We start from the raw sequence: 26,124 nt of genomic DNA on the forward strand, positions 1-26,124 counted from the left end.
ACATTTTGGGGAGGGGGAAACATTGGAGATATATAAACAGGGACAATTTGGAATTGACAGCCTGGACCATCTCTCCCTCCCTCATCTCTCGCAGCGCTGCCTTTGAGACACACTGCGTTTGACTCGTGTACTTTACGCTCTCCTCAGCACAGAGCGCTGGGGCTGGGAGCTGAGGCGATGGGTTCCTCCAGGCACAATACGTTCTGGGTCCCTGTGCCTCCGTTGATCCTCAGGCACAGCAGACAGTTTAAATGTTAGATCATGCACACACAATGTCACAGCACAAGCTGCTGGTTGGAGGCCAAGCAAGGCGGGCCTCTGAGGCAGATACCTTGAGTGTGCACTGTCTGACTGTGTTTACCAACTCCTGGATAACCATGTCCACACACTTCAAACACGGGGCTTTCAGCTTCACCACCTGCTTTTTCACTATTGCTTCAAACGCCAAGTCCGGGGTGAAGAGCCCCGTTCTACAGCCAGGGTGGGGGGGAAAGAGAGAGATAAAAAGCAAAACAAAAAGGAAAAGCAAGTCAACACAACACGAGGAAGGACAAGACCAGCGCAGTCACTACAAATAACACAAGACCAGCGCAGTCTCTACAAAGAACACAAGACCAGCGCAGTCTCTACAAAGAACACAAGACCAGCGCAGTCTCTACAAAGAACACAAGACCAGCGCAGTCTCTACAAAGAACACAAGACCAGCGCAGTCTCTACATCGAACACAAGGCCAGCGCAGTCTCTACAAATAACACAAGGCCAGCGCAGTCACTACACCGAACACAAGGCCAGCGCAGTCTCTACAAATAACACAAGACCAGCGCAGTCTCTACAAAGAACACAAGACCAGCGCAGTCTCTACAAAGAACACAAGACCAGCGCAGTCTCTACAAAGAACACAAGACCAGCGCAGTCACTACAAAGAACACAAGGCCAGCGCAGTCGCTACATCGAACACAAGGCCAGCGCAGTCACTACACCGAACACAAGGCCAGCGCAGTCTCTACATCGAACACAAGACCAGCGCAGTCTCTACATCGAACACAAGGCCAGCGCAGTCTCTACATCGAACACAAGGCCAGCGCAGTCTCTACATCGAACACAAGACCAGCGCAGTCACTACACCGAACACAAGGCCAGCGCAGTCTCTACATCGAACACAATGCCAGCGCAGTCTCTACATCGAACACAAGGCCAGCGCAGTCTCTACATCGAACACAAGGCCAGCGCAGTCTCTACATCGAACACAAGGCCAGCGCAGTCTCTACATCGAACACAAGGCCAGCGCAGTCTCTACATCGAACACAAGGCCAGCGCAGTCTCTACATCGAACACAAGACCAGCGCAGTCTCTACATCGAACACAAGACCAGCACAGTATCTACATCGAACACAAGACCAGTGCATGGTCTTGATTTCTTGCGTGTGCTTCAGCTCTACAGGTGGGTCAGTCTTGGGGAAATTTGAGGATTGTTATGACACCATGTGGGGTGGCACTCCATCAGCCAGAGCTCCTCTCTCCAACCCCGATGTCAACCCAGCAGCTCACTGTGCAGGGAGAGCGCAATTCCCCAGGGAAGGCTGGATGTGAGGAGCAACATGAAAAAACACCACCGCTCTAAAGCTCAACAACGCTCTACATCGCAGAGCGCAGCCGCAGCCAGTGCCCACTGACCCCACCCCCGGGGGGACTCTGCCCCACCCCCTCACTCCCCAGCGGGGTCACCCTGCCCCCCCCCCTCACTCCCCAGCGGGGTCACCCTGCCCCCCCCCCCCCCCCCTCACTCCCCAGCGGGGTCACCCTGCCCCCCCCGCACCCTCACTCCCTAGCGGGGTCACCCTGCCCCCCCCCGCACCCTCACTCCCCAGCGGGGTCACCCTGCCCCCCCCGCACCCTCACTCCCCAGCGGGGTCACCCTGCCCCCCCCCCCTCACTCCCCAGCGGGGTCACCCTGCCCCCCCCCCCACCCTCACTCCCCAGCGGGGTCACCCTGCCCCCCCCGCACCCTCACTCCCCAGCGGGGTCACCCTGCCCCCCCCGCACCCTCACTCCCCAGCGGGGTCACCCTGCCCCCCCCGCACCCTCACTCCCCAGCGGGGTCACCCTGCCCCCCCCGCACCCTCACTCCCCAGCGGGGTCACCCTGCCCCCCCCCCCTCACTCCCCAGCGGGGTCACCCTGCCCCCCCCCCCTCACTCCCCTGCGGGGTCACACTGCCCCCCGCCCCCCTCACTCCCCAGCGGGGTCACACTGCCCCCCGCCCCCCACACTCCCCAGCGGGGTCACACTGCCCCCCCCGCCCCCCTCACTCCCCAGCGGGGTCACACTGCCCCCCGCCCCCCTCACTCCCCAGCGGGGTCACACTGCCCCCCGCCCTCCCCAGCGGGGTCACACTGCCCCTCGCCCCCCTCACTCCCCAGCGGGGTCACACTGCCCCCCGCCCCCCTCACTCCCCAGCGGGGTCACACTGCCCCCCGCCCTCCCCAGCGGGGTCACACTGCCCCTCGCCCCCCTCACTCCCCAGCGGGGTCACACTGCCCCCCGCCCCCCTCACTCCCCAGCGGGGTCACACTGCCCCCCGCCCCCCACACTCCCCAGCGGGGTCACACTGCCCCCCGCCCCCCACACTCCCCAGCGGGGTCACACTGCCCCCGCCCCCCTCACTCCCCAGCGGGGTCACACTGCCCCCCCCCCCATTCCCCAACGGGGTCACACTGCCCCCAGCCCCTCCCCCTCCCTCCCCAGCCCCTCCCCCCTCCCTCCCCAGCCCCTCCCCCTCCCTCCCCCTCCCCTCTCCCCAGCCCCTCCCCCCTCCCTCCGCAGCCCTCCCCCCTCCCTCCGCAGCCCCTCCCCCTTGCCCCCCCTCACTCCCCAGCCCCGCCCCCGCCTCGCTCCCCCCCCTCGCTCCCCAGCCCCTCTCCCCCCTCGCTCCCCAGCCCCTCTCCCCCCTCGCTCCCCAGCCCCTCTCCCCCCTCGCTCCCCAGCCCCGCCCCCTCGCTCCCCAGCCCCGCCCCCTCGCTCCCCAGCCCCTCGCTCCCCAGCAGGGGCACACGAGCGCACCCCCACCCCCAGCGGTGGCACTACCCCCTCCCCCAGCAGGGCACATGCACCCCCCCCACCAAACTCAATGGCAATTGGGTTTGCACCATGTGAGAATAATTGAAGCTTAACAAACAAAGCTCACGCAAACAGTGCAAATATCAAACAATTGTTAAACATGGAGAGGAGGTGGAATTAGAAAGCTTCCAAAGTTACTTATCCCTCTATCCATCAGAACGATCAGTAACTGGTCGCTTCAGAGCAACTTTCCCACCACAGGCTCGTGCAACTTAGAAGAGGAACAGCAGCATCTTCACTAAACAGTGTTTCTCCAGAATGTGAGAGGCACAAACATAGTTACCACCACTGAGAATTTGATCCAAAGATCAAACAGATATGATTGAGATTTCTTGTCACGTGTACAGAGTTCAGTGAAATGAATGCCTGAGTCAGTTGCTGCAAATAAATCTGCAAAGCTTGAGGCAACTGATCAGGACCCCACCCTGCTCAAATCCCACACACTGCTAATGGGTCATCAATGTTCCTCCATAAGCTGCTCGGGTGTAAGGCCACACAGGTCATCTCTGATCTTGAGTAAATAAACTGGCTGGGATAGTGCACGGAAAATAAACGGGCCACCCGCTAATTTCCAAACTTTAAAGGGAGCATGGTCACGACACGCCCATTCAGTGTGGACAGGACACTGGACAGCACACTGCACCGTTCAGTGTGGACAATACACTGGACAGGACACTGCACCATTCAGTGTGGACAATACACTGGACAGGGCGCTGCACCATTCAGTGTGGACAATACACTGGACAGGACACTGCACCATTCAGTGTGGACAGCGCACTGGACAGGACGCTGCACCATTCAGTGTGGACAATACACTGGACAGGACACTGCACCATTCAGTGTGGACAATACACTGGACAGGACACTGCACCATTCAGTGTGGACAATACACTGGACAGGGCGCTGCACCATTCAGTGTGGACAATACACTGGACAGGACACTGCACCATTCAGTGTGGACAGCGCACTGGACAGGACGCTGCACCATTCAGTGTGGACAATACACTGGACAGGACACTGCACCATTCAGTGTGGACAATACACTGGACAGGACACTGCACCATTCAGCGTGGACAGCACACTGGACAGGACACTGCACCATTCAGTGTGGACAATACACTGGACAGGACACTGCACCATTCAGTGTGGACAATACACTGGACAGGACACTGCACCATTCAGCGTGGACAGCACACTGGACAGGACACTGCACCATTCAGTGTGGACAGCGCACTGGACAGGACACTGCACCATTCAGTGTGGACAGCACACTGGACAGGACACTGCACCATTCAGTGTGGACAGCGCACTGGACAGGACACTGCACCATTCAGTGTGGACAATACACTGGACAGGACGCTGCACCATTCAGCGTGGACAGGACACTGGACAGGACACTGCACCATTCAGTGTGGACAATACACTGGACAGGACACTGCACCATTCAGTGTGGACAGCGCACTGGACAGGACACTGCACCATTCAGTGTGGACAATACACTGGACAGGACGCTGCACCATTCAGTGTGGACAATACACTGGACAGGACACTGCACCATTCAGTGTGGACAATACACTGGACAGGACACTGCACCATTCAGTGTGGACAGCGCACTGGACAGGACACTGCACCATTCAGGGTGGACAATACACTGGACAGGACACTGCACCATTCAGTGTGGACAATACACTGGACAGGACACTGCACCATTCAGTGTGGACAGCGCACTGGACAGGACGCTGCACCATTCAGTGTGGACAGCGCACTGGACAGGACACTTCACCATTCAGTGTGGACAATACACTGGACAGGACACTGCACCATTCAGTGTGGACAATACACTGGACAGGACGCTGCACCATTCAGTGTGGACAATACACTGGACAGGACACTGCACCATTCAGTGTGGACAGGACACTGGACAGGACGCTGCACCATTCAGTGTGGACAATACACTGGACAGGACGCTGCACCATTCAGTGTGGACAATACACTGGACAGGACACTGCACCATTCAGTGTGGACAGGACACTGGACAGGACACTGCACCATTCAGTGTGGACAACGCACTGGACAGGACACTGCACCATTCAGTGTGGACAGCGCACTGGACAGGACGCTGCACCATTCAGTGTGGACAATACACAGGACAGGACACTGCACCATTCAGTGTGGACAGCGCACTGGACAGGACACTGCACCATTCAGTGTGGACAACGCACTGGACAGGACGCTGCACCATTCAGTGTGGACAATACACTGGACAGGACACTGCACCATTCAGTGTGGACAACGCACTGGACAGGACACTGCACCATTCAGTGTGGACAGCGCACTGGACAGGACGCTGCACCATTCAGTGTGGACAGCGCACTGGACAGGACACTGCACCATTCAGTGTGGACAGGACACTGGACAGGACGCTGCACCATTCAGTGTGGACAACGCACTGGACAGGACACTGCACCATTCAGTGTGGACAATACACTGGACAGGACACTGCAGCATTCAGTGTGGACAGCGCACTGGACAGGACGCTGCACCATTCAGTGTGGACAACGCACTGGACAGGACACTGCACCATTCAGTGTGGACAATACACTGGACAGGACACTGCACCATTCAGTGTGGACAATACACTGGACAGGACACTGCACCATTCAGTGTGGACAATACACTGGACAGGACACTGCACCATTCAGTGTGGACAATACACTGGACAGGACGCTGCACCATTCAGTGTGGACAGGACACTGGACAGGACACTGCACCATTCAGTGTGGACAATACACTGGACAGGACACTGGGCCATTCAGTGTGGACAATACACTGGACAGGACGCTGCACCATTCAGTGTGGACAATACACTGGACAGGACACTGCACCATTCAGTGTGGACAATACACTGGACAGGACGCTGCACCATTCAGTGTGGACAGCGCACTGGACAGGACACTGCACCATTCAGTGTGGACAATACACTGGACAGGACACTGCACCATTCAGTGTGGACAATACACTGGACAGGACGCTGCACCATTCAGTGTGGACAATACACTGGACAGGACACTGCACCATTCAGTGTGGACAGCGCACTGGACAGGACACTGCAGCATTCAGTGTGGACAGCGCACTGGACAGGACGCTGCACCATTCAGTGTGGACAATACACTGGACAGGACACTGCACCATTCAGTGTGGACAATACACTGGACAGGACACTGCACCATTCAGTGTGGACAATACACTGGACAGGACACTGCACCATTCAGTGTGGACAGGACACTGGACAGGACACTGCACCATTCAGTGTGGACAATACACTGGACAGGACACTGCACCATTCAGTGTGGACAATACACTGGACAGGACGCTGCACCATTCAGTGTGGACAGCGCACTGGACAGGACACTGCACCATTCAGTGTGGACAATACACTGGACAGGACACTGCACCATTCAGTGTGGACAGCGCACTGGACAGGACGCTGCACCATTCAGTGTGGACAATACACTGGACAGGACACTGCACCATTCAGTGTGGACAGCGCACTGGACAGGACGCTGCACCATTCAGTGTGGACAATACACTGGACAGGACACTGCACCATTCAGTGTGGACAATACACTGGACAGGACACTACACCATTCAGTGTGGACAATACACTGGACAGGACACTGCACCATTCAGTGTGGACAATACACTGGACAGGACACTGCACCATTCAGTGTGGACAGGACACTGGACAGGACACGGCACCATTCAGTGTGGACAGCGCACTGGACAGGTCACTGCACCATTCAGTGTGGACAGCGCACTGGACAGGACACTGCACCATTCAGTGTGGACAGCACACTGGACAGGACACTGCACCATTCAGTGTGGACAATACGCTGGACAGGACACTGCACCATTCAGTGTGGACAATACACTGGACAGGACACTGCACCATTCAGTGTGGACAATACACTGGACAGGACACTGCAGCATTCAGTGTGGACAATACACTGGACAGGACACTGCACCATTCAGTGTGGACAATACACTGGACAGGACACTGCACCATTCAGTGTGGACAATACACTGGACAGGACACGGCACCATTCAGTGTGGACAGGACACTGGACAGGACACTGCACCATTCAGTGTGGACAGCGCACTGGACAAGACACTGCACCATTCAGTGTGGACAGGACACCGGACAGGACACTGCACCATTCAGTGTGGACAATACACTGGGCAGGACACTGCACCATTCAGTGTGGACAGGACACTGGGCCATTCAGTGTGGACAATACATTGGACAGGACGCTGCACCATTCAGTGTGGACAGCACACTGGACAGGACACTGCACCATTCAGTGTGGACAGGACACCGGACAGGACACTGCACCATTCAGTGTGGACAATACATTGGACAGGACGCTGCACCATTCAGTGTGGACAGGACACTGGGCCATTCAGTGTGGACAATACATTGGACAGGACGCTGCACCATTCAGTGTGGACAGGACACTGCACCATTCAGTGTGGACAGCGCACTGGACAGGACACTGCACCATTCAGTGTGGACAGCGCACTGGACAGGACACTGCACCATTCAGTGTGGACAATACACTGGACAGGACACTGCACCATTCAGTGTGGACAGCACACTGGACAGGACGCTGCACCATTCAGGGTGGACAATACACTGGGCAGGACACTGCACCATTCAGTGTGGACAGGACACTGGGCCATTCAGTGTGGACAATACATTGGACAGGACGCTGCACCATTCAGTGTGGACAGCGCACTGGACAGGACACTGCACCATTCAGTGTGGACAGGACACCGGACAGGACACTGCACCATTCAGTGTGGACAATACATTGGACAGGATGCTGCACCATTCAGTGTGGACAGGACACTGGGCCATTCAGTGTGGACAATACATTGGACAGGACGCTGCACCATTCAGTGTGGACAGCACACTGGACAGGACACTGCACCATTCAGTGTGGACAGCGCACTTGACAGGACACTGCACCATTCAGTGTGGACAGCGCACTGGACAGGACACTGCACCATTCAGTGTGGACAATACACTGGACAGGACACTGCACCATTCAGTGTGGACAGCACACTGGACAGGACGCTGCACCATTCAGTGTGGACAATACACTGGACAGGTCACTGCACCATTCAGTGTGGACAATACACTGGACAGGACACTGCACCATTCAGTGTGGACAACGCACTGGACAGGACGCTGCACCATTCAGTGTGGACAGCGCACTGGACAGGGCACTGCACCATTCAGTGTGGACAATACACTGGACAGGACACTGCACCATTCAGTGTGGACAGCGCACTGGACAGGACACTGCACCATTCAGTGTGGACAATACACTGGACAGGACACTGCACCATTCAGTGTGGACAATACACTGGACAGGACACTGCACCATTCAGTGTGGACAATACACTGGACAGGACACCGCACCATTCAGTGTGGACAATACACTGGACAGGACACTGCACCATTCAGTGTGGACAGCACACTGGACAGGACACTGCACCATTCAGTGTGGACAATACACTGGACAGGACGCTGCACCATTCAGTGTGGACAGCGCACTGGACAGGACACTGCACCATTCAGTGTGGACAATACACTGGACAGGACACTGCACCATTCAGTGTGGACAGCACACTGGACAGGACACTGCACCATTCAGTGTGGACAATACTCTGGACAGGACACTGCACCATTCAGTGAGTGGACAGGACACTGGACAGGACACTGCACCATTCAGTGTGGACAGCGCACTGGACAGGACACTGCACCATTCAGTGAGTGGACAGGACTGGACAGGACAGGTCTGGACTCTCCTGCTGTGCAGTGTCTATTCCTTTTGCTTTCTCTCTCCCCACACCAAAGTGTGAGTTGAATTCTGACTAGTTTGTGTGTGTCTAACAATACTTGCCTGACACCATGGATATTTTTGATTGCGTAGCTGATCTCTCTTCGAAGCTCCTTCTCATCAAACTCCATCTGTACAGAGAATACGTCACAATTACAATGCTGAGCAACTGTGATAGAGATAGAGGGATGGAGGGAAAATTCAGAATCAGGACAACATTGGTCGAGGATGCTTCAACTAGCCATTAGCTTCCGCCAGCAGTGCCTTACCTTCACCAGCTCAAACGGGAATCGTTCATGGAAGATGCGGTTAATTCTTGCACCTCCGGACAGTTCCACCGTGTCCACCTGGTCGCCTGAGCCCTCAATTCGCTTCTCAAAATCCACCCCGAACTGCTGCACCATCCTGAGAGCCAGAACATGAGCAGTGAAAGAGAGACTTCTGTTCCCACACATACTGCACACAACCATCTCAATCACTTGCAAATGTAGGAATTAAATGTAGGCAAATCCAACAACCATTTTCAACAGCACGGTCCCCAAGACACCAATAAGGCTGTAAAACTATTCTCGGTGGCGTTAGGCGTTAGGGGAGGATGTTGACCAGGCCGCTCGCCTCTCTAACAGTGCCATGGAATCCTCAATGCCCATCTCAACAGGCAGACAGGGTCATAACCAAATCACTTATCAAAAAAGGTCAACACACGGTAGTCTGGATGATTCTCGACTTGAACTGACAACCTCTCTATTCAGAGGCGAGAGTTGAAATGAAATGAAAAGAAAATCGCTTATTGTCACAAGTAGGCTTCAAATGAAGTTACTGTGAAAAGTCCCTAGTCGCCACATTCCGGCACCTGTTCGGGGAGGCTGGTACGGGAATTGAACCGTGCTGCTGGCCTGCCTTGGTCTGCTTTCAAAGCCAGCGATTTAGCCCTGTGCTTAACCAGCCCCTGAAGCGAAACCAGCCCAAAGAAGCCATTGTGCCTGTGACCTTCCTGCTACAAGCTCCCAATAGAGATGGACAAGTACATCAGGAATGAGAAGATCAAATCAATCATGGATACACGGCATTCAAATTTACCAAGTGATCGGCGACGTGTGTTTATCAGCTGAACAGTGGCAGGTCTGTGCAGCTGATTAACTATATTGTGACGAATGTGTGTTGTATTGTGTGTGTCTGGTGCAAGAATGGTTTTAAAAGCCTGGGTTAGGGTTAGGGTGTGTAAGGATCTGCTGCAGAAATATTATTTTTTAATTCTTGGTTTAAGAGATACAGACTTTGTGGTGCAATTAAGATGTCGTAAAAGTGAGATAATCATTCTTTCAAACCACATTTATGTTTACAAAGAGGTCTAATGGGATTTTATTATTTCCGAGTAGATAATTACAGACATTACACTTAAACTTAAGTAGGTGATAGGATTGGAGTGGGAAAAAGATGATGTCATTAATGGAGGAACCAGGTCTGCAGCAGGCAGTTGTGGTAGTTTCTGGAAGCTGTGAGCTGAACCCCAGCTTTTGGCAGATGGCTGTCAGATTCAGTATTAATCTGACAGGATAGGGATCTGCAGGCTGTTTACATACAAGGATCTCTCTCTCTTTCTTCAAGCAGTCTTTTAAAACAATTCTTTATCCAGAGAACCGTAAGTAACCCTGTATTTGCTAACTTTTTAATTTTTTTCTCATTAAGGGTCACTTTAGTGTGACCAATCTACCTGCCCTGCACATTTTGGGTTGTGGGGGTGAGACCCACGCTGACATGGGGAGAAAGTGAAACCTCCACACAGACAGTGACCCAGTGTTGGGGTCGAACCCGGGTCCTCGGTGCCGTGAGGCAGCAGTGCTAACCAGTGCATCACCGCTAACTTTATTTATAAGTGGTTTTTGACCTGTGACAGGTTTTGCTTGATTGGAGATAGAGAAGGTTTCAGCTAGAAGTTAAATTGTTTCCTTTTATTTTATTGTTAAGCATTGTTAACTGCTAATTATAAGCTGTATCTCTGTGATGGTTAAGGTAGTTTAATATAATGTTAATAAAGTTTGTTTTAATATACCATGCCCCTAATTGCACATGGAAATCACTCCTGGAGCATGCTTTACAAATTAAAAGTGTTGGGGTTCTTGTCTGCTATCCTAGCAAATTGGGGATTTTAATAATATTCATTCTAGCATCAAACTGAATTTTGATCACCTCACAATTCGGAGTTGCTCACGATTTCCCGAAAGAGTCAATACACAGACAATGGGGGAGGGGGGAGACACACAAGATAGGTGACACAGGGAAAGCACACAGTGACTGACTGCACTTCAATACAAAGCTCCATGCGCCCCTGCCCATGCTGGCTCCACTTACTGGAGGAGTGCTTTGGTTTTCCTGGTGGGGTCATCTGGTCGAAAGTTTTTATATTCCTCAACCTCCTTCTCCAGTGACAGCATCTGACTCTGTAACTTGTTCCTCAATGCAGGCAAGGTTTCACGGATGTGGTTTGTCAATTGCTGCGTTACAAATAAAATAAAATGGTGAAACAAACTTCAGCAGCAAAAACTGGAAGTTTGCGCTAATGGCATCTACTGCCCCTTTGTCCGAAGCACCTGCCCATACTGCTCACTGGTGACCACTCTGCATGCTCACCCCCACTAAAACGCAGAGAATAATGCCCTCCCTCACAAACAGCGTGCCAACAACACTATTCTACTATGTGTGGCTTCGTCCCCACAGCAGTGACCAATTGTCGATCCGCCAGCTTCAGGACGCAAACGCAGCAAGGCCAAGTGCAGGGTTCAACCATTGGTCATTCGCCGCCTCCAACTACAAATGAATTAAGGCTTAGTTGGGAAACAAGATGCCAGTGTGGTATCAGTATGGTCTGGTCAGTGAGGTTCGGAAACGAGATGCCAGTGTGGTTTATGGTCTGGTCAGTGAAGTACAGAAACAGAAGTCAGGGTCCCAGCACCCGGGACATTGCTGGTGTGGGGATCAGGTACACCAAATATATTTGCTAAAGACCGTTGTCATTGTCCAGACTTACAATGCAAGCCTGGGCCTTTGAACAAGGTACTCACTATGGAACTTTATCCTAGCACACACTCAGCCAGCACCTTGGAGGTATAAAGATTATTCAAATATTTAGAAGCTGATGAGCATACTCAGCACCTCCCTCCACCCCCTCCAAACACGAGCACCGAGCAAGGCACAGCTCTGCCCGTTCCTCACCTGGTTCAGCATCTTCTGCAGGTGTGGGGTGCCCATCCGTTCAGCCATGTGCCGGTACGAGGGGTGAGACAGGAAAAACTTCCTCTCAGCCGCCAGGGCTGCACGAATATCCTTCTTGCCATCAATATCCTTCTGACTCCTGTTCACCACACCGATGTAGCCTGCACGGAATGGGATACGAGAACAGCCTTGATATGGTTAACAGACAGCCATCCTAGTTAAAACCGTTTTCAGTATTTGCGATCACCAAATACAGATTGCTGGCACGGAGGAGTGAAACACTTCCTATTTCAGGCACTCATTGCCAGCATCACACATTCAAAAGCTCGCAAGGTGACCTAGAGCTCTATTTGCACCATTACTGATAGGGCCAATTCTATAACATGTGGAGCACAAATTCCACAGTGGATATCAACTGGTGACGGTAGGCTTGCAGAATACAGTAGTGGTGGCGGTAGGCTTGCAGAATACAGTACCGGTGACGGTAGGTTGCAGAATACAGTACCGGTGGCAGTAGGCTTGCAGAATACAGTACTGGTGACGGTAGGCTTGCAGAATACAGTACTGGTGACGGTAGGTTGCAGAATACAGTACCGGTGACGGTAGGCTTGCAGAATACAGTACTGGTGGCGGTAGGCTTGCAGAATACAGTACAGGTGACGGTAGGCTTGCAGAATACAGTAGTGGTGACGGTAGGTTGCAGAATACAGTACCGGTGACGGTAGGCTTGCAGAATACAGTACTGGTGACGGTAGGTTGCAGAATACAGTACCGGTGACGGTAGGTTGCAGAATACAGTACAGGTGACGGTAGGCTTGCAGAATACAGTACTGGTGACGGTAGGCTTGCAGAATACAGTAGTGGTGACGGTAGGTTGCAGAATACAGTACCGGTGACGGTAGGCTTGCAGAATACAGTACTGGTGACGGTAGGCTTGCAGAATACAGTACAGGTGACGGTAGGCTTGCAGAATACAGTAGTGGTGACGGTAGGTTGCAGAATACAGTACAGGTGACGGTAGACTTGCAGAATACAGTAGTGGTGACGGTAGGTTGCAGAATACAGTACTGGTGACGGTAGGCTTGCAGAATACAGTCGTGGTGACGGTAGGCTTGCAGAATACAGTACAGGTGACGGTAGGCTTGCAGAATACAGTACTGGTGACGGTAGGTTGCAGAATACAGTACTGGTGACGGTAGGCTTGCAGAATACAGTAGTGGTGACGGCAGGTTGCAGAATACAGTACTGGTGACGGTAGGTTGCAGAATACAGTACTGGTGACGGTAGGTTGCAGAATACAGTACAGGTGACGGTAGGCTTGCAGAATACAGTACAGGTGACGGTAGGTTGCAGAATACAGTACCGGTGACGGTAGGCTTGCAGAATACAGTAGTGGTGACGGTAGGTTGCAGAATACAGTACAGGTGACGGTAAGTTGCAGAATACAGTACTGGTGGCGGTAGGCTTGCAGAATACAGTAGTGGTGACGGTAGGTTGCAGAATACAGTACTGGTGGCGGTAGGCTTGCAGAATACAGTACAGGTGACGGTAGGCTTGCAGAATATAGTACTGGTGGCGGTAGGCTTGCAGAATACAGTACTGGTGGCGGGGGGACCCATTAGTAGATTTCTCGACCAGGACGTTGAAAAATGTTGTGTTTTAGGCTGGTCCAAAAGTAAATCGGAGCGTGGGATGGCATCTGTAAGGAAATCCTTACATGTGGCTACAGATACACAGATTACAAACATATCGTCTCCATATCAGAAATGTGGGAGGTTGGGGCTCATTCCATCAAAAGCACATTGCTCTTGGAAACAAATGAAAATATTAGCGAGTGCTCCCAGTGTCTGCGTGGGTTTACTCCGGGTGTTCCGGTTTCCTCCCACAGTCCAAAGCTGTGCAGGGTAGGTGGATTGGCTGTGATAAATTGCCCTTAGTGTCCAAAAGGGTTAGGTGGGGTTACGGGGATAGGCGTGGGCTTAAATAGGGTGCTCTTTCCAAGGGCCGGTGCAGACCCGATGGGCTGAATGGCCTCCTCCTGCACTGTAAATCCTATGATTCTTTGATCAATCATGTGTCTCTTCAGCAGCCCACACATGTGCAGATGTAATGAGCCATAAGGATGAATCCCATCATATACAGCACAAGGCAGGTTGTTACTCTTAACCAAGTCTAACAAACATTTTTGTAACTTACTTTCAAGCAATGCTGTGCAGTTATTTATTTTTTAATTCTTTGATGGGACGTGGGCGTCGCTGGGCTGGGCCGGCATTTGTTGCCCATCTCTAATTGCCCTTGAACGGAGTGTCTCGCTCGGCCATTTCAGAGGGTGGTTCAGAGTCAACCACACTGCTGTGGGTCTGGAGTCACATGTAGACCAGACCAGTAAGGGTGGCAGGTTTTCTTCCCTAACAATCATTAGTGAACCAGATGGGTTTTTAACCACAACCGACAATGGTTTCATGTCATCATTAACTTCCGGATTTTTATTCAATTCAAATTTCACCATCTCTGGTGTGATTCGAACCTGGGTCCCAGGGCAGTATTCTGGATCCCTGGAATATTGGTGCCGTGACAACACCACTAATTAGCCAGATGCTTGGGGAGACGATATTTCCCCATTACTTTCTCCTCGAGTCGTTTGACCAACCAATCAGCACCCAAGAGGAGTTTGAAATTTGGTGTTCTTGTATTTGTCCCGACGGCGCCGGATGAAAAGCTCCTGTAACACATCCCTCTACTCAGCCGTTGGCAAGTTCTCTTCCATCTCACAACTTTTGGTAAATGTCAGTGACACATGGAGAAGGATGTTTATAATTTGGTTATTGAGACACATGAGAAGGTGCAAAAAAGATTTACAAGAATGGAGAGATTATGGTTATGAGAAAGAATTGAGAAGAATTTCTATACAATCGAGAAGACTGCTAGAAGCGTTTAAGATTGTGATGGGGATTGATCGAGTAAATGTCGAGTTGTTTTCACTGGTGGCCAAGGCCAGATATTGCAGTCACTAATAAATCCAATAGAGAGTTCAGGAGGAAGATCAGAAAGCGGAACTTGTTACCACAGGAGCAGATAAATAAGGGGAGGTACACAAAGGTGAAGGGAACAGCAGGTCAGGCTGATGGGGTTAGGAGGGCTGGAAAGCAGGCAGAGGATTGTGTGGCGCATAAACACTGGCGCTGCCCAAATGTGCTGGACTTACCCCTGCGGAGAGGCAGGAGACGGTTTTCCAGAATGTCCCGGGCATCGGTCCCTTCATCCATCAGATCCAACTTTGTTATCACACCAATGACCCTCAAACCTATGCAGACACGAGAGCTTTAGAGAGATTATCCACACAACAGAAAATAAAGATGATCAGGCCCAGGAATCAATGTTAAAAATGCAAACAATTAACTCTCTACAACTATAATCCAATGTTAAAAAGCAGCTCCCTCACAGATTCAAACATAATTTCCAGTTATGCAATCAATAACCACATGTAGAACCTCAGATAAAGTCACAGCAAAGACACAGAAGTCGCCAGTCAGTCGCCAGTCAGCATTCACTGACACAAGTGGCTGCTCAGGGTACTTGTCGAGTTGCTCTCAACTAATCTAGCCACACATCATAAGAGAAATAAACTGCAGCATATTTCCGAGGACCAGATCAGTCTCGCCCTCTGTTAGAACTTTCAACTTCACCCAACACGTTTAGTTTTTCTCAGGAGACAGACACTGCGTAAATCTGGGTGTGATTGCAGGTCTGCACGTTTTACAGTATAATACAAAGAATACAGCACAGGAACAGACCCTTCGGCCCTCCAAGCCTGTACTGGCCATGATACCACCATTGGCCAAAACCCTCAGCACTTCCTTGTGCCGTATCCCTCTATACCCATCCTATCCATGTGTTTGTCGAGATGCCTTTTGAACACCGTTAATGTATCTGCTTCCACAACCTCCGCTGGCAACGTGTTCCAGGCACTCACCACCCTCTGTGTAAAAAACCTGCCTCGCACATCTCCTCTAAACTTTGCCCCATTACACATACACCAGTATCTTCCCCAGAAGTGATGACTGCCGACCAAATTCCATTCGCTATTCTGTGGGAGCAGGCATATTGGAACCAGAGACAACAAACAGACTTCTTACCTTGTGGGTCAACCTCCTTGGCAATCTTGAGAGCATCGGAGTTGGCGAGGTCAGAGTTTGCTGGGGTAACAGCCAGGATGAGGCAGTTCTCTTTGCTGATGAACTGCATGATCATTTCTTTGATCTGGTGCTCAATATCAGCTGGCTGGTCACCAAGCGGCACCTTGGTTATCCCAGGTAAATCGATCAATGTCAGATTTAAAACTAGCGAGAAACAAAAAAGTGAAGAGACTGAATTAGGACCAATAATTACAGAAATGCCAAAGCGAGGAAAAACATTCCTGCAAAATACTGATCGTCACCTTATCCTCGCGTGGAATGAACACAATTCAGAGAGCGTTTGTTGCTCAGCAGCTGTAGGTTTGAATTATAAGCAGCTGTGTGAGCCTCGAAAAGCTGTGCGTTGGTGATGGAGCGACTGGGGCGACCAGGTGACGCACCGAATCCAAAGGACAAGACCCGAACCATCAAGGCTACAGTCACTGGGACTCCAGAGCGTACCTTAGTTACAGCAGTTAGATCTGTTGATGCAGATCCCTCGGGGCTTACTGTACTTTTGTTGATTACACCTTCCCGTGTGTCGAGTTAAGTTAGTGACAGCACAATAAATACAGAGCCAATCACAGCTTACAAACACCACTCCGATTCCCCAAGGTCTCAAATAATCTTCATGGCCTCGATCTAGCGAAGCAGTTTGGAGACTCCACTCACCATGTGGAGAATGCACCCTCAGGTTGATGGGAATGGAGGAGATGCCTTTATTGCTCCCAGTCACTCTGTCTGTTTCAGCTTCAATCTCCTGCCGAACCTCCTCAAAATCAGTAAATTTCTTCCCTTTGCAGTGCAGAAACTCGGCATGCTCTGGAAGAGAAAGTAAACCATTACACAGGTGTAGTCAGGGCCCTAGGAAAATGTGCACTCTTGATACGATTAAGGACTCTTCAGTTAAAAAGGATTATAGCCTTTCAAAAAAATATCAAAATCCCGTTCACTCTGCTTCAGAAGAAAATTACACCCTTAGCGCACACGCGTGAGTTGTTAAGTCTCTCCTCATTTGACAGTCCCGCCATCCCAGGAATCAGCCTGGTAAACCTTCGCTGCTCTCCCTCCATAGCAAGGCCACCCTTCTTTCCTGTCTGCTGGGTTACTGTCTTACACAGCTATTTCAGGCATTGTCAGGCTCTCGGGAATGTCTAGGCCTTCACTTGCCGCAGTTTGCTGCTGACTCTCGGTTGACTCCGAGTTCTAGCTGCTAAAGGTTGACCCGTGCGACTGGTCCACACTACACCGTCCCGAGTTTGAACAGTGTAGGACACCTGTCCCGCCTGTGCCAAGGCGTTGGCAGGTATCCACTTCTCGCTGGTGCTGCAGTTCCTTGCCAATACTTCCTGACCTTTCTGAAAAACGCGGCGTTCAGCCCTGTTCTCTCGTCACAAAACCCAATGTGATTGCTTTTTCACAGCTTTCACTTCAGACCCAGGCTGTTGGATTGTCCACTTTTCTGGAATGCAACTTCTAGACTGTCTACTTCAAGCTGTTGCTCCTAAGGATTTCCAAAAGGGTTCCCACCCTTTAACAACAGACCAAATTTAGCCTTTAGTGTCAGGTTGTTGAGCAAAGTCAGGTTCTAGTAATTCTTCTTCTGTTGGAAGTTGATTGGACATCAGATGGTGCTGTCCAGGGTGATTGAGGAAAGGAATATTGGTGTTGCAGGTTGCACTCCGAGCAGCTCAAACTCTTGCATTTGCTCATCTGGAGCAACTCCCATCCAAACACCCTTCAGGAGTTTCTGTGCTGGCTGTTGTTTACGATCAGCGATCTTTTTATTCTTGTCGACCATTGATGGATGAAGCGTGTCAGCAGCTCAGTTCCCAAACCCAACGTTCCTTCCAATGGGCGCAAGAGTTTCCTTAGGGTCAGGCATTGAGATGTGCCTCAATTTCTTGTTCCTATGGTTCAGAATTCGTAAAGGGAGCTCATAAACACATTCCCGTCACCCTCACCGAATTTTTCAGCATACTTTTCACCTTCAGTTTTGTCAAAGCATTCATTTGATTTGATTTATTATTGTCACGTGTATTAGTATGTTTCTTGCATGCTGTACAAACAATGCATACCATACATAGGGAAGGAAGGAGAGACTACAGAATATAATGTTACAGTTATAGCAAGGTGTAGAGAAAAGATCAACTTAATACGGGGTAGGTCCATTCAAAAGTCTGATGGCAGCAGGGAAGAAGCTGTTCTCTAGTCGGTTGGAACGTGACCTCAAACTTTTGTATCTTTTTCCTGACGGAAGAAGGTGGAAGAGAGTATGTCCGGGGTGCGTGGGATCCTTAATTATGCTGGTTGCCTTTCTGAGGCAGCGGGAATTATAGAGTCAATGGATGGGAGGCTGGTTTACGTGATGGACTGGGCTACATTCACGACCTTTTGTAGTTTCCTGCGGTCTTGGGCAGAGCAGGATCCAAACCAAGCTGTGATACAACCAGAAAGAATGCATTCAATGATGCATCTGTAGAAGTTGGTGAGGGTCGGAGCTGACATGTCAAATTTCCTTAGTCTTCTGAGAAAGTAATCGTTGGTGGGCTTTCTTAACTATATTGTCGGCATGGGGGGGACCAGGACAGGCTGTTGGTGATCTGGACACCTAAAAACTTGGAGCTCTCGACCCTTTCTACTTCAGACGCATCTTCCGCCAGCTCTTCATCTTCGTTCCTTGATCATGAACCACGCTTGTTACAGTAATGCTGAGTCTTCATCCCAGCTCCGCCGGGCTGGGCCTCGGCTACACCGGTGTTCAGAGCTCTTCAGCAGCTGCTACTTTCTGTTCCTTTAGGCTTTTTGGTTGGGCCTGTTTCAGACTCTGACATGAGATTCACCTCGGTCCAGTTTAACTCGATTCTCTCCAGCCAGGTTCTCCCCATTAGGGCTGGTCAGTTACCTGTAACGATGGGCAGGGACAAATCTGCGGTCTGTCCGTTTAGCTGCACATTTGCATCGATGTGGCCCCTCAACAGAACATTTCCCCAGTATCGGTTTTGAGCATTATCTTTGAGGGTTTTAAGGCGATATAGTAACCAGTTTCGATGAAATGGCTGGGCTGGTGTCCACATGCATTTCCACCTGGGGTGGCCCCGGGGGAAGGGGCGGCCCCGGGGGACGGGGCGGCCCCGGGGGACGGGGCGGCCCCGGGGGACGGGGCGGCCCCGGGGGACGGGGCGGCCCCGGGGGACGGGGCGGCCCCGGGGGACGGGGCGGCCCCGGGGGACGGGGCGGCCCCGGGGGACGGGGCGGCCCCGGGGGACGGGGCGGCCCCGGGGGACGGGGCGGCCCCGGGGGACGGGGCGGCCCCGGGGGACGGGGCGGCCCCGGGGGACGGGGCGGCCCCGGGGGAAGGGGCGGCCCCGGGGGAAGGGGCGGCCCCGGGGGAAGGGGCGGCCCCGGGGGAAGGGGCGGCCCCGGGGGAAGGGGCGGCCCCGGGGGAAGGGGCGGCCCCGGGGGAAGGGGCGGCCCCGGGGGAAGGGGCGGCCCCGGGGGAAGGGGCGGCCCCGGGGGAAGGGGCGGCCCCGGGGGAAGGGGCGGCCCCGGGGGAAGGGGCGGCCCCGGGGGAAGGGGCGGCCCCGGGGGAAGGGGCGGCCCCGGGGGAAGGGGCGGCCCCGGGGGAAGGGGCGGCCCCGGGGGAAGGGGCGGCCCCGGGGGAAGGGGCGGCCCCGGGGGAAGGGGCGGCCCCGGGGGAAGGGGCGGCCCCGGGGGAAGGGGCGGCCCCGGGGGAAGGGGCGGCCCCGGGGGAAGGGGCGGCCCCGGGGGAAGGGGCGGCCCCGGGGGAAGGGGCGGCCCCGGGGGAAGGGGCGGCCCCGGGGGAAGGGGCGGCCCCGGGGGAAGGGGCGGCCCCGGGGGAAGGGGCGGCCCCGGGGGAAGGGGCGGCCCCGGGGGAAGGGGCGGCCCCGGGGGAAGGGGCGGCCCCGGGGGAAGGGGCGGCCCCGGGGGAAGGGGCGGCCCCGGGGGAAGGGGCGGCCCCGGGGGAAGGGGCGGCCCCGGGGGAAGGGGCGGCCCCGGGGGAAGGGGCGGCCCCGGGGGAAGGGGCGGCCCCGGGGGAAGGGGCGGCCCCGGGGAAGGGGCGGCCCCGGGGAAGGGGTGGCCCCGGGAAGGGGCGGCCCCGGGAAAGGGGTGGCCCCGGGAAGGTTTCCTGCTCCCACAATGACCAGCGCATTCAATGACAGTTCAGGAGTAGTCCCTCTGGATTGGAAAATTACACTTGTCATTCCACTGTTTAAGACGGGTGAAAGGGAGGAACCAGGGAATTAGAGACCGGTTGGCCTAACATATGTGGTGGGGAAATTGCTGGAGTCTATAATCAATGAACACCTCAGAAAATGTTGGTCAATCAGGGAGAACCTGCATAGACTAGTGAAGGGAACGTCATGCCTGAATAAACTCGGTTTGTTCTCACTGGAACGAAGGAGGTTGAGGGGCGACCTGATAGAGGTCTACAAAATTATGAGGGGCTAGACAGAGTGGATAGTCAGAGGCTTTTCCCCAGGGTAGAGGGGTCAATTACTAGGGGGCATAGGTTTAAGGTGAGAGGGGCAAGGTTTAGAGTAGATGTACGAGGCAAGTTTTTTACGCAGAGGGTAGTGGGTGCCTGGAACTCGCTACCGGAGGTGGTGGTGGAAGCAGGGACGATAGTGACATTTAGGGGGCATCTTGACAAATACACGAATAGGATGGGAATAGAGGGATACGGACCCAGGAAATGTAGAAGATTGTAGTTTAGTCGGGCAGCATGGTCGGCACGGGCTTGGAGGGCCGAAGGGCCTGTTCCTGTGCTGTACATTTCTTTGTTCTTTGTTCTAACCTTATTGAATTTTGAAGAGATGATTAAGGTAGTGGACAGGGGAATGTCCATGGATGTTATTTATATGGACTTCCAGAAGGCATTTGATAAAGTCCCACATAAGGGGCTGTTAACTAAGGTGGAAGCCCACGGAGCTGAGGGCAAATTATTGACACTGTTGGGAAATTGGCTGAGTGGCAGGCGACAGAGAATGGGGATAAAGGGTAATTACTCTAATTGGCAGGAGGTGACTAGTGGTCTACCACAGGGATCAGTGTTGAGGCCCCAATTAGGGGCTGGTTTAGCACAGTGGGCTAAATAGCTGGCTTGTAGTGCAGAACAAGGCAGCAGCGCGGGTTCAATTCCCGTACCAGCCTCCCCGAACAGGCGCGGGAATGTGGCGACTAGGGGCTCTTCACAGTAACTTCATTGAAGCCTACTTGTGACAATAAGCGATTATTATTCACACTATTCATTAATTACTTGGACTATGGCTCAGAAAGTGATATATCCAAATTTTCAGATAATGCAAAGTTAGGTGGCATTGTAGACAGCCTGGATGATAGCACAAAACTGACATCAGGCCCATTGTGTCTGCACCAGGACTCCAAAGGAGCATCATTATTCTCCTGCCTTTCCCTCCATACCTCTGCACATTGCTTCTATTAAAGTAATCATCTAACGCCCTCTTGAATGCTTCGACTGAACTTGCCTCCACCACACTTCCAGATAGTGCATTCCAGACCCCAGCCACTCATGTGAAAAGACTTCTCTCTCACATCACATTTGCTAATCATTTTAAATCTTTAGCCTCTTGTTCTTGCTCCTTTTACGAGCAATCATAATGTCTCCCTATCTATTGCCAGTTTGTGCAGGAATGGGTGGTAAAAGTCGACAAGTGGAAGTTAAAGCCACAATTGGGCCCGCTGTGACCTGACTGAATTGCAGAGTGGGCTCCAGCAGCTGCACAACCCACTGCTGCTCCTGTCCTCTGCTTTCACCAGAGACACCTGAGGAAGGCAGTGGGCTGGGAGCTCTCTCACAACGAGTACTCCAGAGGCCCAGGCTAAAGCTCGAGGGATATGGGCTCAAATCCACCAGGGCAGCTGGTGTTACTTTGATACAAATAATTTGTGAAAGAAATTTGGCAATTCAGTCTCAGCAATGGTGACTATGAAACTTTGATTGTTATAAAAACTCGTCTTGTTCACTAATGCCTAGCAGGAGAAGAAATCTGCCGTCCTTGCCTGATCTGATCTGTATGTGACTCCAGACACACAGCAACGTGGTTGACTCAAAGTCCCTGAAATGGCTGTTCAATTAGAGATGGGCAATAAGGACTTCCGGGTGCGGCGATGACCAGCTGAGTCGCACGTTTCGGCAGCTCCCTGTGAAACGGACTTTTGGGCTCTTGATAGGAGCCCCAACGGCAATTTTAACGGCTGAAAACACCGTGCGGTAAACCAGAAGGGTGTTCCCCCTGGACACGGATGGAAAAAGGAGAGGAAAGTGGCCGGATTGCAGCGGATCCTTTGGAACAACGGCAAGGAAGGCAAGCAGAAACCAAGATGGCGTCGGAAGGTGGCAGTTTCATATGGGGCCCTGAACAACAAGAGTTTTTGAAACGCTGCGTGGAGGAGATAAAAAAGGAAATGAAGAAAGAGTTGTTGGCCCCGATATTACAGGCGATTGAAGGGCTCAAAGAGGAACAAAAGACCCAGGAGCAGGAGCTTCGGGTCGTGAAGGCGAAAGCAGCAGAGAATGAAAACGACATACAGGGCCTGGTGGTGAAGTCGGAGATACAGGAGGCACACCAGAAACGATCTGTGGAGAGGTTGGAGGCACTGGAAAATAACGCAAGGAGGAACAACTTGAGGATTCTTGGCCTTCCTGAAGGTGTGGAGGGGGCGGACGTCGGGGCATATGTGAGCACGATGCTGCACTCGTTAATGGGAGTGGAGGCCCCGACGGGTCCGTTGGAGGTGGAGGGAGCATACCGAGTTATGGTGCGAGGACCGAGAGCAGGAGAAGCTCCCAGAGCCATAGTGGTGAGATTTCTCCGTTTTAAGGATAGAGAAATGGTCCTTAGATGGGCGAAGAAAACTCGGTGTAGTAAATGGGAGAACGCGGTGATCCGCGTCTATCAAGATTGGAGTGCGGAGGTGGCGAGAAGGAGGGCGAGCTTTAATCGGGCCAAAGCGGTACTTCACAAAAAAAAGATAAAGTTTGGAATGCTGCAACCGGCAAGACTGTGGGTCACATATCAAGGGAAGCACCACTACTTTGAGACGGCGGATGAAGCGTGGACTTTTATTGTAGAAGAAAAATTGGAATGATTGGACTACGAAAATGAACGTTTGGACAAAGTGGTGGGACGAGTGGGGGGGGGGGGGGGCGGCGAAGAGGGATTGTATGATTAATCCTGCGGTATGGTAACTTTTCTTTCTCCACAGGTGGTGATGGGGGGAGGTGGGGAGGGAGAGGAGATGGGGCGTTGGCCATGGGAGGCGGGGCCGAGGGAGAGGCACGGGCTTGGTTCCCGCGCTATGATAATTATGGCGGGAATAGAGAAGCAGGAAGGAGGGGGCGCTGCACGGGGCGAGCCGTGATCACGGGGGGAAGCCGAGGTCAGCCAGAGTTTGCTGACTTCTGGGAGCAACATGGGGGGAGTAATTACGCTAGCAGGGGGTCTAGCGCGGGGGGGGGGGGGGGGGGGGAATTACTGGGTTGCTGCTGCTGGGGAAAGGGGGGGGGAGTGGGTGCAGGAAAGGATGGGCGGGGGGGCACCGTCTGGGAGAAATACAGCCGCGTGGGAACTGGGCGAGAAGCTGGAAAAAGATGATGGCTAACCGGCAAGGGGGGGGGGGGTGGGAAGCCCCCCAACTCGGCTGATCACGTGGAACGTGAGGGGGCTTAACGGGCCGATAAAGAGGGCACGAGTACTCGCACACCTTAAGAAACTTAAAGCAGATGTGGTCATGTTACAGGAAACGCACCTGAAACTGATAGATCAGGTTAGGTTGCGCAAAGGATGGGTAGGGCAGGTGTTCCATTCGGGGCTGGATGCGAAAAACAGGGGGGTGGCTATATTAGTGGGGAAGCGGGTAATGTTCGAGGCAAAGACTATAGTGGCGGATAACGAGGGCAGATACGTGATGGTGAGTGGCAAATTACAGGGAGAGATGGTGGTGTTGGTAAACGTGTATGCCCCGAATTGGGACGATGCCAATTTTATGAGGCGAATGCTAGGACGCATCCCAGACCTAGAGACCGGAAAGCTGATAATGGGGGGAGACTTTAACACGGTGTTGGAACCAAGGCTGGATAGGTCGAAGTCCAGGACTGGTAGGAGGCCGGCAGCAGCCAAGGTGCTTAAGGATTTTATGGAGCAGATGGGAGGGGTGGACCCGTGGAGATTCAGTAGACCTAGAGTAAGGAGTTCTCGTTTTTCTCCTATGTCCATAAAGTCTATTCACGCATAGACTTTTTTGTGTTGGGTAGGGCATTGATCCCGAGGGTGAGGGGAACGGAATATACGGCTATAGCCATTTCGGATCATGCCCCACACTGGGTAGACTTGGAGATAGGGGAGGAAACAAGAGGGCGTCCACCCTGGAGAATGGATATGGGACTAATGGCGGATGAGGGGGTGTGCTTAAGGGTGAGGGGATGCATTGAAAAGTACTTGGAACTCAATGACAATGGGGAGGTTCAGGTGGGAGTGGTCTGGGAGGCGTTGAAGGCGGTGGTTAGGGGGGAGCTGATATCAATAAGGACACATAAAGGGAAGCAGGAGAGTAAGGAACGGGAGCGGTTGTTGCAAGAACTTTTGAGGGTGGACAGACAGTATGCGGAAGCACCGGAGGAGGGACTGTATAGGGAAAGGCAAAGGCTGCATGTGGAATTTGACTTGCTGACCACAGGCACTGCAGAGGCACAATGGAGGAAGGCGCAGGGTGTACAGTATGAATATGGAGAGAAGGCGAGCAGATTGCTGGCACACCAATTGAGGAAAAGGGGGGCAGCGAGGGAAATAGGGGGGGTGAGAGACGAAGATGGAGAGACGGAGCGGGGAGCGGAGAGAGTGAATGAAGTGTTTAAGACATTTTATAAAAAATTGTATGAAGCTCAACCCCCGGATGGGAGGGAGAGAATGATGGAGTTTTTGGATCGGCTGGAAATTCCCAAGGTGGAAGAGCAGGAAAGGATGGGATTGGGAGCACAGATCACGGTAGAAGAAGTGGTGAAAGGAATTAGGAACATGCAGACGGGAAAGGCCCCGGGACCGGACGGATTCCCAGTTGAATTTTACAGAAAATATTTGGACTTGCTCGCCCCCGCTACTGACGAGGACCTTCAACGAGGCAAAGGAAAGGGGACAACTGCCCCGACTATGTCAGAAGCAACGATATCGCTTCTTTTAAAGAAGGAAAAGGATCCGCTACAATGCGGGTCCTACAGACCAATCTCCCTCCTCAATGTAGATGCCAAGGTCTTGGCCAAGGTAATGGCAATGAGAATAGAGGAATGTGTCCCGGGGGTGGTTCATGAGGACCAAACTGGGTTTGTGAAGGGGAGACAGCTGAACACGAACATACGGAGGTTGTTAGGGGTAATGATGATGGCCCCACCAGAGGGTGAAACGGAGATAGTAGTGGCGATGGATGCCGAGAAAGCATTTGATAGAGTGGAGTGGGATTATCTGTGGGAGGTGTTGAGGAGATTTGGGCTCGGAGAGGGGTATGTTAGATGGGTGCAGCTGTTGTATAGGGCCCCAGTGGCGAGTGTGGTCACGAATGGACGGGGATCGGCATATTTTCGGCTCCATAGAGGGACAAGGCAGGGATGTCCTCTGTCCCCATTACTGTTTGCACTGGCGATTGAGCCCCTGGCGATAGCGCTGAGAGGTCCAAGGG

The 26,124-nt window shown here is 52.9% G+C and overlaps 1 pseudogene; it reads right to left on the reverse strand.

The window, feature by feature from the left end:
• LOC140403210 (dynamin-2-like) overlaps positions 1–17,257 on the reverse strand; it is a 42,247-nt pseudogene extending 24,990 nt beyond the window's left edge.
• Positions 17,258–26,124: the final 8,867 nt, after the last annotated feature.

Source organism: Scyliorhinus torazame, chromosome 27 (assembly GCF_047496885.1).
Source record: "Scyliorhinus torazame isolate Kashiwa2021f chromosome 27, sScyTor2.1, whole genome shotgun sequence".
NCBI classification, from domain to species: Eukaryota; Metazoa; Chordata; class Chondrichthyes; order Carcharhiniformes; family Scyliorhinidae; genus Scyliorhinus; species Scyliorhinus torazame.